Consider the following 17,057-nt stretch of genomic DNA (forward strand, 5'->3'; position numbering starts at 1 on the left):
TAACAAAAAAAGTCTAAAAGCATTACACAACTGAATTATTTAAAAAAAACGAAAAGATCAAGTTCAAATTCAAGTTTCTTGTGTGCATATAACATTATTAAAGTAAAATATAAAAAATCTCCCTGGCGGGGAATCGTACTCCGGTCTCCCGCGTGTCTATTGGCTCCAGATATTGAACACAAAGACATGTGAACTGTATTTTCGAGTTTTTTTTGTTATCTTTTTTAGCCCACGGACGTCCACTGCTGGATATAGGCCTCCCCCAAGGTTCGCCACAGTAGCCGAACCTGCGCAGTCTGCATCCAGTGAATTCCTCCGACCTCGTCGGAAAGATACTCACGCTGCGCTTTCTGGTGTGCCGTCGCCACTCTAGAACTTATTGGCCGCACCAGCCATTTGTTTTGCGAACTATGTCCGGTCCACTGCTACTTTTACGGTGGTAGGACCTCTTGTGAGTCCGCACGGGTAGGTACCACCACTCTGCCTTTTTCTACCGTGAAGCCCGTGAAGTAGTAATGCGTTTCGGTTTGAAGGGTGGGGCAGCCGTTGTAACTATACTTGAGACCTTAGAACTTATATCTCAAGGTGGGTGGCGCATTTACGTTATAGATGTCTATGGGCTCCAGCAACTACTTAACACCAGGTGGGCTGTCAGCTCGTCCACCCATCTAAGGAATAAAAAAAATACTTCAATCTTGTAATCCTTCTGGCTATGTCAATTACCTTGGTTTTTGTACGAATCTCCTCATTCCTGATTCGTAAGGAAACTCCGAGAATATCCCTCTCCATTGTTCTCTAAGCTCTCTGATAAAGCCCATTCTCAGCGACCACGTATATCATCACTTATCGTAGACTTTAAGTCTTAAGACATTGCGGTATTTGGGATGAGAGTAGGTTTTGGGCAGCTTCCCAAACGCTTCCCATATTCATGTTCATACAAAAATTTACTCAGGGCAGTCTGTAGACGAATGGGTTCCGAAGCCGGGTCCTGTAATCAGCTTGACATAGAAGTGTTTTCATACGAACACTTCAACACTTCGATGCACTGGTGATCAACTTGGCAGCGTTGGAGAGACCACGTTACAGTCCAGATCTCGATGGAAGCGAAGATTTTTTCATAGTTACTTTATATTCCTTATATTCTTTGGACTCTTATACAAGGTACCGCAACGCATGAATGTGATCTACGGTACCGTACTCTGTTTCGAAAAATGGCTTGCTCGAGTGACTAGATAGAAGTCGTCAAACGCGGAAGACAGTTCGTAATGACTGTCAACAACAACTTAGGTACAAGGCCCACAAGTGTGATGGGCTTATAGTTCTTCAAACGGGTATTGTCACCCTTTTTGAAGAAGGGTACTACAGACCTCCTGGTCTATGGCTGGGGCATATTCCCATCGAGTATGTTGGAATTGAAAATTTTCTGAATGGCTTTAAAAACCGGGCTTCCACGCGCCTTCAGAGGTTCAGCAGTAATTTCATCATCACCATATAACCTGTTGTTCTTTAGTTATTTGACAGCCATTCTAATCTTGCACAAGCTGGCATCCGGGATTTCATCAGTACAGTGTCGGGCCAATCTGGCCCTTGGGTCTTTTGCTAGATTTTTCAATTGTCTAAATATGTTTATAACTTTCCTTAGAATTTCTGGAACTCTCTCAAACGCTCAGGATTGAACGAAATGATGGTACCATAATCAGTCTTCAGTTTTTTTTTTTTTTTTTTCTTTTTTTTTTATTGCTTATATGGGTGGACGAGCTCACAGCCCACCTGGTGTTAAGTGGTTACTGGAGCCCATAGACATCCACAACGTAAATGCGCCACCCACCTTGAGATACAAGTTCTAATGTTTCCCGTATAGTTACAACGGCTGCCCCACCCTTCAAACCGAAACGCATTACTGCTTCACGGCAGAAATAGGCAGGGTGGTGGTACCCACCCGCGCGGACTCACAAGAGGTCCTACCACCAGTAATTACGCAAATTATAATTTTGCGAGTTTCATTTTTATTACACGATGTTATTCCTTCACCGTGGAAGTCAATCGTGAACACTTGTTGAGTACGTATTTCATTAGAAAAATTGTTACCCGCCTGCGGGATTCGAACGCCGGTGCATCGCCCAACACGAATGCACCGGACGTCTTATCCGTTAGGCCACGACGACTTCATTAACTGGCTCTGCCCAAGAGACAGATCTCTTACGAGTACTTTTAAACCTTTGTTTCGCGCTTATAGGTTTCTAAAATGATCGATATTAGAACGGCGTTGGTCGGGTTTCTTAGATTTCGAGACGTTGAGTCGCCGATATTCACATCTTCTGAAAACTACAGAATCATTGGGCGTCGTTCTTCTAGAAGCTTGAGAGTAGGGTATAAGAGTCTTGGTTCTGTTTGTAGGATTAGTCTTGAAAAACTTAAACTAGATATACTTTTATAGACAGGCTCCACGAACTCTTTCGGGAAACTTTACTTTTGTAAATCAGACCGCATTCCAACATTAATGCGGCTTAAGAGGGTAAAGGAGACGAAATGTGTTTTGTATCTGCTAGGCCCTAGCTGCTAGAGTATAGGTATTGATTAAATGCATATAAAACACGTCACTTTATTTGTTAAATATCGGAGAATAGTCAACCGTAGACAGCGACTTGGTGGCGCCTCTGGTATTACTGATGTCTACCTCAAAGGCAAAAAAAAAGTTTGTAAAGTAACCCGCCCATACAAATATATGTTCAACATCTGACGACAACTACTACTGTCTCCTTCCTATTCTTAAAGAAAATTAAATTTGCTCCAACGAAAAAAAGTATCTCCCCGGCGGGGAATCGAACCCCGGTCTCTCGCGTGACAGGCGAGCATACTCACCACTATACTACCGAGGATCATGCTGTTCGAAAGCAAATTTTGTTGTAGCTTAAAGCTTCGTTATGAAATAATTCGATTTTCAAATGCATTGGATCTAGAAACATTAACTCGTATCCAATAGAGCAGTAGGTTGAAAACTCCATGTCGTTGTTTTACCAACAGAACAACGCTGTTAAGGTATATCTTTCGAAGACTGTAATAAATATATTATTTGAGGTAAAGATTTCCCAGGCGTATTTTAAAAAAAAGTAATGTTTGAAACTAATAATATACTTATTATTCATTTAATCTTATGTTTACTCTTCAATTAAGAATTGCTAAACGACTTCGGACTAAAAATCAATAAAACGTGATTCGAGCGAACTTCGTTCACGTTTCGCGTCATGATATTGTGGTACTAATAATCCCTTAGTGCGAGGAGGACGAAAAACTTAGGGACTATGTACAGTTCTGTAACAAACTTCACTCTATATTTCACCAAGCCCACCTCAGAATCTTCATGAAGATAATTCTTTGGATGTACTGTAATCAAATTATTAGTAATAGTATTAAATAATATACTTTTTTTTTCCACGACCACTCCTGCATAATAATTACAAGCACTGTTTAATATGATATTATTTTCAAATGAAGAATATTTTTAAATTTCTGTGAACGTAGTTATTCGAAGATACTTGAATGTTGTGCTAACTAACTATGATCTTACATTTTCTAACGGGGATAATGAACACCTTAATCACGACAAGAGTCGCATTTTCTACCGTAAATAAACTTATTTCACGAAACTCCAACGTAAATATTATTATGTCAACGATATGATTATTGTTAGAATAAAGATTTTTTATTATATGTATGTCGTGCTGATGAACATATGAAAATATTAAATGTATTGAAACTCTAACTCTCGAAATCTAGTCAACTGCCTGCCTAACAATTTCCATTTTATTTCTGATCAGCACAATATAATAATAGTCCGACATTGTCGGTCACCTATCTAAGTACCGAAAAGTACCGTGTAATGTCTATTTTATTATACGTCCTCTTAGCATCAAAGCTGGAGACGTTTAAAAAAGAACTAAAACTCGATTATGAGCATTTTTATTATTCACTTTGTAGTACTGTACGCTACATATGAGGGCGTACTTAAATAAAGTGTGGAACACTTCGCTACCGCGATTCAGAAGAGGAGAGGAGCGCCACCTATTGGTGCATTAAGTAGTTATTTATGCGGCCACTTTTTATGAACAAGACCACTATTATATATATTTTCTTTCATTTTCACAAATCTAAGGTCCTGGTGAAGCTGGAAAGGCCTCCGGGCCACCAGTAATCTCTCAATCATAAAAAAAAAAACAAATCTAAGACTACAAGGTCATAATTGAATGTACTTTTTGCGGTTTAAAATTGCATTTATTATTTCCTACATTTCGAAGACTGTCGCGAATGACTATAAAAGTGGTATTAATTATATATTTACTAAATTATAGTATTATTATGTCACACTCCAAATATTAAAATAATAAATACCTTTAATATTGCAAACTAATTAACATTGTATTATATATTTTGATAAAATCGATTTGAAAGTAGTTTCAGCATCAAGAACTTAGTCCATCCAACAGAAAAAGATGCGGATAAAAATGATATCTAATTTTACTCATAATTTAAGGACAGTCCTAGCTTGTTTGTTGCAAACTATCGATTATGCATATTAAAATAAAAACACAAATTTGTTTCAAAAAAATATTTCAATGAATAGCACTGTGTAACTCTTTGGGAGTTTGCTCTTTGGGACCCACATTTTGTTTTATTTATTATTCCATGAACAAGTGAATAAGCTTGAGACCCAGCTGGTGTTCAGTGGTTACGGTAGGCCCATAGACATCACAGTGTGACTGCCGCCACCCACAATCAGACTTGAGGTCTATGCCTTAATTGTACAGTAATTCTAGTAGACAAAATTAAAGTACTTTTACGGTTTAATCTCGAGTTTTTCAATATTATTTTATTAACGACGTTTCGAATTTTTCACAGTTTTCGTAGTCATAGATGATTTTATTCGCCTTTTAAGTATACATATGTATGTATATGTAATGGCTTTATCGGGATTCCTCATTTTGAAGACCACACAGGAAAATATAAGATATATATTTCTTCAAAAGGGGTTTGCCAAAAGTATGTAGTCAATAATAATAGTAGGCAGGGGCTTTTCTGTACCTCTGGCTCACTGAAGACTATGAGCAACGGTAACCCCCCACTAGTCTGCCTACAAGGATAAAACAAAATACTTGCGATATCAAATCAGGAATGACAAGATGCGCATGAGAGGTGAAGCTGAGTTGGCACTGGGTTCAAAAATTTCTCGATTAGCGACCGCGCTCTGGTCAACGAAAAATCCTCCCTCGATGGAGCCGAATGACGAATGCGGTGCGGACGCGCAGGAATTACCATTATGGCTAAACTTGGGGAGGCTTATCTCGAGCAATGTAGGTTTTTGGACAATGTTGAAACGATCAAATAATGTCATTATTAAAAACTTTCAAATACTATATCGCTGTCTGCTTCACCTTACCAAAAATGTTGCTAAAATACCAATAAATAAAAATCACGATGTATAGAAAATACAAGCAGACATGTGTGCAAGGCCGTTGTACGTGATATTTTGATATAGGGTATAGGAAAATCAGCGAAACGATCTTTGCCATCCTGAATCCAGGTGTTATTACTCCGAAACTCTGCCCCTGGAATCTGTCATGCCAACCGGTGTCAATTTCTGCCGTGCCTTGCATCAGTTCCTGACGTAATTGATCGCTGAGCGCTAACTGTTTCCTGCTCTTTATTGGAGTATAATATTACCTTGATCTAAATCTGCAGCATCCTACATCTCCCAATTCTAGCATCTTATAATAAAAAGAAACATTCAAAAAATGGCACAAGCTTTTGACGGTGAAAACCGTTTCTAGGCTTAATGTTGATTTCAGTAATGTTAATCATAAATATATAAATAGTCTGCAGGGATGGAGGACTTACCGGTTCCTTCCATGGACACGCCACCACGTTGCAAAGATGGCAATGCCCCTGCCGCCGATACCTCCTCCGTACATCACGATCGCTGAGACCCATGCGGCCGTGTCGAGGAAAAAGGGTCCGGCTCCCGATTTTATTGGCGTTCAAGGCAGCTCTTCTAAAACTACCTCGAGCGAACGATTTTAAACCCGGAAGACGGACAGACTCGTCCTGCTAACGAAGAAGGAAAGCTCCGCGGAGTCATCTGAAGGGTACCGCCCCATCCTGTTGCTGGACAAGACGGGTAACGCTCGACCGAAGGGTCGTCGCCCGGGTTCAGGCTTAACCCGCGATACCCTACAAGTAACCCCTGGGTGGTGCTAAGCGGGAGCCGAAAACACAATCGGTCTTAGGACCTTGTCCGACTGGCTGGCAACCACCCTCCAAACAAAGTCCGTCGCCAAATAGCCAAGTTGTGTTCTGGCGTGCGAGTTGGAGAGCCAGATCTATTCCTTTCCTCCTCCTTGTTGGGGGCGAGTTTTGGTAATACTTGGAACATGCAGAGCAAACGTGCTCACAAGTCCGTGGGACGTAGGTTGCTGATAGTATAGGGAGACCCAGTGAAACGGAGTCTGCCGCCGCCCGCCGGTCAGTAGGGGACCTGAACTCTGGTGTCACTAGATCCAGTGAAACGGAGTCTGCCGCCGCCCGCCGGTCAGTAGGGGACCTGAACTCTGGTGTCACTAGACCCAGTGAAACGGAGTCTGCCGCCGCCCGCCGGTCAGTAGGGGACCTGAACTCTGATGTCACTAGACCCAGTGAAACGGAGTCTCCCGCTGCCCGCCAGTCAGTAGGGGACCTGAACTCTGATGTCACTAGACCCAGTGAAACGGAGTCTCCCGCTGCCCGCCAGTCAGTAGGGGACCTGAACTCTGATGTCACTAGACCCAGTGAAACGGAGTCTGCCGCCGCCCGGCAGTCAGTAAGGGACCTGAACTCTGATGTCACTAGACCCAGTGAAACGGAGTCTGCCGCCGCCCGGCAGTCAGTAAGGGACCTGAACTCTGGTGTCACTAGACCCAGTGAAACGGAGTCTCCCGCTGCCCGCCGGTCAGTAGGGGACCTGAACTCTGGTGTCACTAGACCCAGTGAAACGGAGTCTCCCGCTGCCCGCCGGTCAGTAGGGGACCTGAACTCTGATGTCACTAGACCCAGTGAAACGGAGTCTGCCGCCGCCCGGCAGTCAGTAAGGGACCTGAACTCTGGTGTCACTAGACCCAGTGAAACGAAGTCTGCCGCCGCCCGGCAGTCAGTAAGGGACCTGAACTCTGATGTCACTAGACCCAGTGAAACGGAGTCTGCCGCCGCCCGGCAGTCAGTAAGGGACCTGAACTCTGGTGTCACTAGACCCAGTGAAACGGAGTCTCCCGCTGCCCGCCGGTCAGTAGGGGACCTGAACTCTGATGTCACTAGACCCAGTGAAACGGAGTCTCCCGCTGCCCGCCAGTCAGTAGGGGACCTGAACTCTGATGTCACTAGACCCAGTGAAACGGAGTCTGCCGCCGCCCGGCAGTCAGTAAGGGACCTGAACTCTGATGTCACTAGACCCAGTGAAACGGAGTCTGCCGCCGCCCGGCAGTCAGTAAGGGACCTGAACTCTGATGTCACTAGACCCAGTGAAACGGAGTCTGCCGCCGCCCGGCAGTCAGTAAGGGACCTGAACTCTGGTGTCACTAGACCCAGTGAAACGGAGTCTCCCGCTGCCCGCCGGTCAGTAAGGGACCTGAACTCTGATGTCACTAGACCCAGTGAAACGGAGTCTGCCGCCGCCCGGCAGTCAGTAAGGGACCTGAACTCTGATGTCACTAGACCCAGTGAAACGGAGTCTGCCGCCGCCCGGCAGTCAGTAAGGGACCTGAACTCTGATGTCACTAGACCCAGTGAAACGGAGTCTGCCGCCGCCCGGCAGTCATTAAGGGACCTGAACTCTGATGTCACTAGACCCAGTGAAACGGAGTCTGCCGCCGCCCGGCAGTCAGTAAGGGACCTGAACTCTGATGTCACTAGACCCAGTGAAACGGAGTCTGCCGCCGCCCGGCAGTCAGTAAGGGACCTGAACTCTGATGTCACTAGACCCAGTGAAACGGAGTCTGCCGCCGCCCGGCAGTCAGTAAGGGACCTGAACTCTGATGTCACTAGACCCAGTGAAACGGAGTCTGCCGCCGCCCGGCAGTCAGTAAGGGACCTGAACTCTGATGTCACTAGACCCAGTGAAACGGAGTCTGCCGCCGCCCGGCAGTCAGTAAGGGACCTGAACTCTGATGTCACTAGACCCAGTGAAACGGAGTCTGCCGCCGCCCGGCAGTCAGTAAGGGACCTGAACTCTGATGTCACTAGACCCAGTGAAACGGTGTCTGCCGCCGCCTGCCGGTCAGTAGGGGACCTGAACTCTGGTGTCACTACTAAGCTCCAGCCCGGGAAGCTGTCCCTCCGATTGGTGTAAAATCCTGTCGCGCAGTCTTCGTGCCGGAGTCGGAGACCAAAGTGGATTCCGGCGATCGTATTTAGGATCGTGGACAGGGAGCTCTTCCATGCCTGGGACGGCTTCTCGCGCAACCCCTGGTCGAGTATTACGCCTGCCATTTATCCAGGTATTGATCTTGATCTCGACTCTCGCATCCTACCTCTCCAAGGCCTTACTCTCCAACCAAAAAATTAATGAAAGTCCACAAAAGTAAAATAGCGTTTGCGACGGATCCCCATTCCACATTTAAAGTGGTATTTGTCAGAGGCCTACATAGCAACCTTGACGCCCTACATCACCGCCTTGAGATGGCGCAGCCTGCCCTGATACCCAAATACCTCGTACCTCGAATGTCCCGGCTACGCATTGGAGCACAGCTTCCTGCGTAAATCCGGGGTGTGCATGTTTATCCGAGGGAATGTCCGCAGTCGTCGACTTCGGAGCCTCGAGCAACGGTACCTGTCTCTTTTGTGGTTACGCGTGGACTATGGGGGTTGTACCCAAGTCTACACCTGCCTGTACAGGTCCCACAGCAGTAAGTCGGGGTCCTCTCTGTTTGAGCATGTACAAGAGGGGACTGATCGCGGGCTTGAGCAGTAAATATCTGCGGATGTGGTGATCCTTGGTGACTTTGACGCTCATCACTAGGGAACCACTAAGCCTCACGGGACCGGGACCTACGATTTTACCTTGTCTTACGGCCTCTCTCAGCTGGTGACACAAGCCACCCGTGTTCCAGACAATAATGGGCACGAGTCTTCTTTGTTGGATCTTCTGCTGATAACTCATACAGCTAGATAGAGTGTGGTGGTCGACGCTCCGCTAGGAACGTCTGTTCACTGCCTTATTCGTGCTGCGATACCACTCTCTCGCCCTGGTCGTTGATCGAATATCGGGTTTCGAAAAGTTTGGCGGTACAGACCAGCAGATTGGGATGGAATGCGTGACTTATACGCATCCATTGCCTAGTTCGGAGCGTGGTGCCTCTCACCGTCTCGTCACAACCACTTCCATCTGGTAGACGACGTGTTTGGCACTACAGGTCAGCAGACTGGAACGGGATGCGCTCTTTCTTTGCATCCTACCCATGGGGGCAGATTTGCTTCAAGTCAGAGGATCCTAGCACCTGCGCTGACTCGGTTGCCGGCGTCGTGCTGCAGGGCATGGAATTGTTTGTTCCTAGCTCAGCGGTGCCTGTCGGTGGCAGGTCTCGGCCCTGGTTTGGTGGGTCCTGCCGTGACGCACATCATCGCAAGCGGGAATGCTACCAGGCTTGGGCTATGGCAAAGGCCGCTAAGGATGTAAACTCTGACTCACTCAAGAAGAAGTACAACTCTGCTTCCAGGTTCTTTAAGAAGCAAATTGCATTGGCAAAGTCAAATTACGTTGGGAGAATTGGCGAGAGACTGGCGCGCCTGCCATCTGGCTCTCGTGCGTTCTGGTCTCTCGCCAAGGCTGTCCAGGGTAATTTCTGTCGGTCGACGCTTCCACCTTTGCGTGGGGAGGATGGTTCATTGGCCTATTCCGCAAGGGAGAAAGCCGATCTTCTTGGCTCTATCTTTGCGGAAAACTCGACTCTTGACGACAGGGGGAACACTCCTCCTACCATCCCGAGGTGTGAAACCACAATGGCGGACGTCCGCTTCACACAGTGTGCTGTGCGGAAAGCACTATTCTCCCTGGATGTCAACAAGTCGAGTGGGCCCGATGGAATATCTCCTATTGTGCTGAAGGTGTGTGCTCCAGAGCTGGCACCGGTTTTAACGCGCTTATTCAGACACTCTTACGTCCTCGGCGTTGTCCCACATTCATGGAAGACGGCTCTAGTACACCCGATCCCTAAAAAAGGCGACCGCTCAGATCCGTCCAACTACAGGCCTATCGCTATCACCTCCTTGCTCTCCAAAATTATGGAATCCATAATCAACCGCCAGCTCATGGGCTACCTGGAAGAGCACCAGCTGATCAGTGACCGCCAATATGGCTTCCGCAAAGGCCGATCAGCTGGTGATCTTTTGGCTTTACTAACTCACCGTTGGGCGCAGGCGGTTGAGAGTAGGGGTGAGGCACTAGGCGTTAGTTTGGACATTGCGAAAGCCTTCGATCGGGTTTGGCATAAAGCCTTACTATCGAAGCTTCCTTCCTATGGGCTTCCTGAGAGACTTTGTAGGTGGATCGGCAGTTTCCTTGCGGAACGGAGAGTTAAAGTCGTCGTAGACGGCTCATGCTCGGACCCCCGGACCGTAAATGCTGGTGTTCCCCAAGGCTGCGTGTTATCCCCGACATTGTTCATTCTGCATATCAATGATTTGTTGCATACCAGTGGCATTCATTGCTATGCGGATGACAGTACCGTGGATGCACTGTATTTCGGCCGCAGCAATATCTCTCGGGATCACGTCGATGAGTGTCGGAACAAACTTGTGTCTGAAATCGAATCATCCCTTGTGAAGATTTCCGATTGGGGGGGACTAAATCTAGTCCAGTTTAACCCTTCTAAGACTCAAGTTTGCGCATTTACCGCTAAAAAAGCCCCCTTTGTCGCATCGCCACTCTTCGGAAACACTCACCTTTGTGCCAAGCCGAACATGGGCATTCTGGGCGTAGACATTTCGAGTGTTGTCCAGTTTGGCGGTCATTTGGAGAGCAAGGCTAAAATGGCCTCCAAAAAACTCGGAGTACTCAACAGGGCCAAACAGTACTTCAAGCCGGCTCACCGCCTTAAGCTGTATAAGGCGCAGGTGCGGCCTCACATGGAGTATTGTTGCCACCTTTGGGCCGGGGCTCCGGGTTATCAGCTATCTCCCTTTGACCGAATTCAACGTAGGGCATCTCGGATTGTCGACGATCCTGTACTTACCGATCGGCTAGATCCTTTGGCACTGCGTAGGGATTTATCTTCCCTATGCATACTTTACAGAATTTACAATGGGGAGTGTTCCGAGGAGTTGTTCAATTTAATAGAAGCCGCTGATTTTCGCAACCGATCGTCTCGCCGGAACTATCATCCGCACCATCTGGATGGTTGGCGTTCCACTACAATGCGTTTTAAAAACAGTTTTCTGCCACGCACAGTAAATCTCTGGAATTCGTTGCCATCAGCGGTCTTCCCCAACAACTGCGACATTGGGTTATTCAAGAAAAGAGCATATTCTTATCTGAAGGGTAGGCAACGCACTGGCGTAAACGCTGGTGACCGTGGGCGGCGGTGAATCACTTACCACCAGGTGACCCGTCTTGCTCGTTTGCCTCTTACTTGTTATAAAAAAAAAAAAAAAAAAAAAAAAAAAAAAATCCTACCCATAGGGGCGGCACTGCTTTTCCTCCGGAAGACGTCTGTGCAGATCAACTTAAAGACGCGATACTTCAGGGAATTCAAATATTCATTCTTTCTTCTGAGGTGCCCGTTGGGGATCGCAGCAAGCCCTGGTATAATAAATCCAGTAGGGATGCTGCATACGCGGCATAAAACGATGCCGGGATCCTGACATTTCGGAAGAGAGGCGGAAATGGAACGCCGCGTCTAGGCCTACCTCCTTAAGTACCTCCTAAGGATCGCCAGCTGATTAGTGACCGGTAGTATGTTTTCCGTCATGGTCATTCAATTGGCGATCTTCTTGTATACCTCACACACAGATGGGCTGAAGCAAAGGCGAGACTCTTGCCGTGAGCCTTGACATCGCGAAGGCCTTCGACAGGGTCTGGCATAGGGCACGTCACTAGCTGTCGAAGCTTCCAGCTTACGGAATTCCCGACGGACTCAGCAAGTGAATCGCTAGCTTTTTGGATGGACGGAACACCACAGTCGTCGTCAACGGTTGCTGCTTCGATGCCATGACAATCAACGCCGGCGTACCACAAGATTCGGTGACCACGCCTTTTTATACTGTATATCAATGACACGCTATCTCTTGATGGCATGCATTGCTATGTGGTTGATAGTACGGGAGATGCGCGATATCTCGGCCATCAGTCTCTTTCGAAACGTGGTATAAGAGAGGCGATCAAAATTTGTGTCTGAAGTGGAGTACTCTCTGAGGCAGGTCTTCAAGTGGGGTGAACTGAATTCCGTTCAGTTCAACCTATTGAAAACACAGGTTTGCGCGTTCACTGCGAATAAGGACCTTTTTGTCATAGCGCCGTAATTTCAAGGAGTATCCCTGCAGCTTTTCGCGAGCATAGGGATTCTGGGGTCGATGTTTCGAGCGGTGTTCAGTGTCGGAATCATTAGGAAGGTAAAGCCAAATTGGCCTCTAAAATGTTGGAAGTCCTCAACAAAGCGAAGCGTTATTTCACGCCTGGTCAAAGACTTGCGTTTTTCAAAGCGCAGGTCCTGCCTCGCATGGAGTACTGCTCCCACAGCTGGGCTGGGGCTCCCAAATACCATTTACTTCCATTTGACTCCATACAGAAACGCGCTATTCGGATCATCGACAGTCCCGTTCTCGCGGATCGCTTGGAACCTTTAGGTCTACGGAGAAACTTCGGTTCTCTGTGTGATTTATAACGTATGTTCCACGGGGAATGCTCTGAAGAATTATTCGAGATGATCCTCTCATCTGCTTTTTACCATCACACCACCCGCCTCAGAGCAGAGTTAATCCATATTATCTGGAACCGCTGCGTTCATCGACATTGCGTTTCCAAAGATCTTTTCTGCCACGTACCATCTGGCTTTGGAATGAACTCCCCTCCACGGTGCTTCCCGAGCGCTATGACATGTTCTTCTTCAAAGTGGCTTGCGGAGAGTACTCAATGGTAGACAACGGCTTGGCTCTGTCCCTGGCATTGCTGACGTCCATGAGCGACGGTAACAACTTACCATCAGGTGCTCGTCATCATATAAAGGCGATAAAAAAGTTATTGCAATAAATTCTAAATTCTGACTCCTTTTTTTTTTTTTCTTACCTAAGCTGAGAGCCTTGAGAGGCTATTTCAGCGTAACCCTAACGTTTGTAGGTGAGCTCACGGGGCTCAAACCTGATGACGTTGCTAACACGAACCCTAGCAAGAGCCGTGCTTCGCAGAATCTACCACCGGATCGGAAACGCGACCCACTGAGAAGATCCGGCGAGAAACTCAGTGGGCTGTGTCTGAGAGTTAATTTACTCGTCGAGCCCTTCGTCGCAAGCGACGGGTTCGACGAGAACGGTGACCGGTGCTTGAAGTACCTAAAAGCACCGTTAGTGGATCGGGAGGATCCGAGATGACGTGTTTTGGGCGACGTCGACTGCTTTCCATTCTGTCCGCAGGATCGGGAATGTAGTTACCGGCGGCCACGATGAGAGGGTTCTCGTGTCGTGCCGCTTTATCGAAGTGTTTTGACTCCACTGTACTAGTATCACTATCGCTATATGTGCTTACTATATGTGACATGGGGCATTCAGCATATCGCAACTCTGACGCATCGAATTGTCTCGTTACTTATTGGTTTACTAGCTTATGCTTCGGGAACGGATATATTCCATGAGGGCTTGCAGTGATTTGTAGCTGTTTCAAGACGCTACTTAAGCTACCATTAATACCTTACAATTTTTTTAGTTCAGCTGTTACTTTGTAAGAAGATGGAAATAACTAAATAAATAAATAAAGAGCGAAGATAGACTTCAGATGGTAAAACTACAAACACTAAGATCAGGAAGCTGATCATTCGTAACATTCGCCAATCAACACAACAAAGATTGAAAATGCAATACAACAACAAAAGCACTGAAATGTTTATATTAAGTTAGTATTATGTTTACGTACGGCCACAACAACTAAGCCGAAGTCGTTGACGAAGCCCAAAACTACCCATGGAGGAATTGTTGTTTCACAATCAGAAGTCCTCAGCGAAGTTGAGAGCTACAACCGTAGTCTCTATGGCTCTCAAACCCACTGTTCACCCAGAGAATGATCATAGAGCCTCCTTAGTCCACTACTGTACGAAAGACTTACTAGATGTCTTTACTGGTGGTAGGACCTCTTGTGAGTCCGTACGGGTAGGTACCACCACCCTGCCTCTTTCTGCCGTGAAGCAGTAATGCGTTACAATTTGAAGGGTGGGGCAGCCGTTTTAACTATACTTGAGACCTTAGAACTGATATCTCAAGGTGGGTGGCGCATTTACGTCGTAGATGTCTATGGGCTCCAGTAACCACTTAACACCAGGTGGGCTGTGAGCTCCTCCGCCCATCTAAAAAAAAAGTCAGGATAGAAGTAGAAGAGATTAAAAATAACAAAACAACGATGACTGAATCAGTACTGAATCGTTGAAGTCAAGTGGTACACCAGTTCTTAACCACTTTTACACAAATTCAGCTGCATCATCCAAATACGACTACACCGGAAGCTTGGAGCAAGGGTACTGTCATTTTTTTCTTCGAGAAGACAGACCGTAATCTTTGCAAGAACTGCAGGAATATTTAACTTCTTAGCCATATTTATAAGCTGTTCTCGAGGATTTACTTGGCCTCTAAGTTTGACGGATTTCCAGCTTTCGGAGCAGGTTGGGTTTCACAATGCGGTAGACCACATCCACATGCTGATACAGGTTAGTCAGAAGATTAAATACAATCGTCTCGTCTCATGTTTGTGGGCTTCACGAAAAAGCTTTCGACTTAGTCGAAACGTGGGCTTCTCCGGAGAGTCCGAAATCCTTACAGCTTATACAAGTTTATACCGCTACAATTACAAGCCATATCTAAAACCAGCAGACAAACTCGATTGAACTTCGCAGAGAGGAGCGACTGTGCGTGCTACTTTCCATTATATGTGGCGCTGAAACGTGGACATTGATCGTAGGTCTGGTCCGTAAGTTCAAAGTCGCTCAACTGTGGAAAGGTGTATGTTCCGAGTTCCTTTGATGGATTGAATCAGAAATGAGAAGATCCTTCGAAGAACCAAAGTAATCGACATACTTCTAAAGATTATCAAGCTGAAGTGGCAATGGGCAGAACTGATGGCCCGTGGAGCAGATGCATTCTGAACTGTGGACCACGTACCTGTAAGCGCAGGGTTGGGCGTCCTCCTGCCAAGTGGATCGATTACTTGTGGTGATATGCGGCAAAATACTGGATACGGAAAGCGGAGGACCGTTCATTGTGGCAGACTATGGCAGAGGCCTACATCCAACAGTGGCGAGATACAAACTGATTGATGATATCCAAAGACGATTGGGTCTCAGATTGAGATGTGATGCATGAATTTTACCCATCCTGCCCATGGGAGCTATTCTCCTTTTCCTGCACTGATCCTAACGTTTGTGCGGACCGACTTAAAGATGTGGTTCAGGAAATTTAATTGTATCATTCCTTATTATGAGATTTCTGTGAGTGTCACACAACAGATTCCGGTATATTACAACCTGTAGGGATGCTGCATGTTTCAAATGATCCGCATGAAATGATAAGAGGAGATGTGGGGATTGTAAGGTCTCTGATAAAAGAAGTTTAACACCTCTTCCAAGTCCCATAAAAGGTAGACAAAATCGGATTCTTTGCCAGAAATAATAAGTGACTAAAGAGCTCCCTTTAGGAGTTTGATTAAATATTCTATTTGATAAATTGTCATCTAAGATTCGTATCACACAGTTTACGGTCAGGTGGTTGCTTCAACTCCTCTTCCTTACGTCCATAAGTTGAGCGGGTCTGATTGCATCCCACAGTGGTTTTCAGAATATGCGTTTCGGGATGGAGAATTTTTTTTTTTATTGCCCTTGTAGGCAGACGAGCATACGGCCAACCTGATGATGAGTGGTTACCGTCGCCCATGAACTTCAGCAATGCCAGGGGCAGAGCCAAGCCGCTGCCTACCGCTTAATACTCGACCTGTGCTAATATGTTTATTTTAATTCTGTTACCGCGCCAACAGGGCTCCATCTTCTTGGAAGACCGCCCATGTTCACGTTATTCCCAAGAACAGTGACTGGTCGGTCACCTCAAGTTACTATCGCGATAATATTCTTCTTTCTAATGTAGACCGAATAATACTGTTACGCGCTGGGGTTCGAGATAAATAAAATTTCACCAAAGTACAACTTAAAGACTGTATTCAACACTTAAAACACTTTAAAAATCTCAATTCGCTTGTTCCGCTTCGCTTAATTCATAGTGCAGTTTTTATTTTCGGGCAGGGGCGAAATACGAGCGAGACGAGTACTCCTGCTAAATTCATACCCCAGGGCCACAATCAACTTGTCATCCTAGCCTCTAAGCAACAGACATACTTGATATTCCACAGTATGGTGTCCAAGACGGACCCTTTGCATACCTTGAGGAACTCCATACAAAACGGGGAAACGGTTGAAACGCCCCAGCGTATCTGATACACGACCGATGAGACTTTTGCCGTATATTAGGACGGGGTGTAAAGGAGCAGCTCCTGACCGTACGCTGCATCGCTACGTTAGTATTGACCCTACGAAGCGAATATTTCTTATTATGAACCTCCAAACAGCCTAAATTAAAGGCTAGGAAGGTTACAAAAACTCGTATTTACTATAATCTTTCCGATTACTCTTTAATATGACCCAGCGAAAACTCGAAATAAAGCTTAGTATAAAATATTTCGTCGTTATCATTTAAATAAAGCCCGAGACATTTCAATAGCGCGATTCACAAATTGGTCAGCGCCACCTGTTGATGCATAAAAGAGTTCGAAAATCATAATAAAACCATTTTATATA

General features: G+C 46.1%; 1 protein-coding gene and 1 non-coding gene across 2 annotated transcripts in view; one reads left to right on the forward strand and one right to left on the reverse strand.

The window, feature by feature from the left end:
* CalpC (calpain C) overlaps nucleotides 1–17,057 on the forward strand; it is an 81,393-nt gene that overhangs the window by 32,030 nt on the left and 32,306 nt on the right. The window lies entirely within an intron of this gene.
* TRNAD-GUC (transfer RNA aspartic acid (anticodon GUC)) lies at nucleotides 2,808–2,879 on the reverse strand. The gene has a single exon. It is a non-coding gene; the product is annotated as a tRNA-Asp (tRNA).

This window comes from Bombyx mandarina, chromosome 01, assembly GCF_030267445.1.
Source record: "Bombyx mandarina strain Sakado chromosome 01, ASM3026744v2".
NCBI classification, from domain to species: domain Eukaryota; kingdom Metazoa; phylum Arthropoda; class Insecta; order Lepidoptera; family Bombycidae; genus Bombyx; species Bombyx mandarina.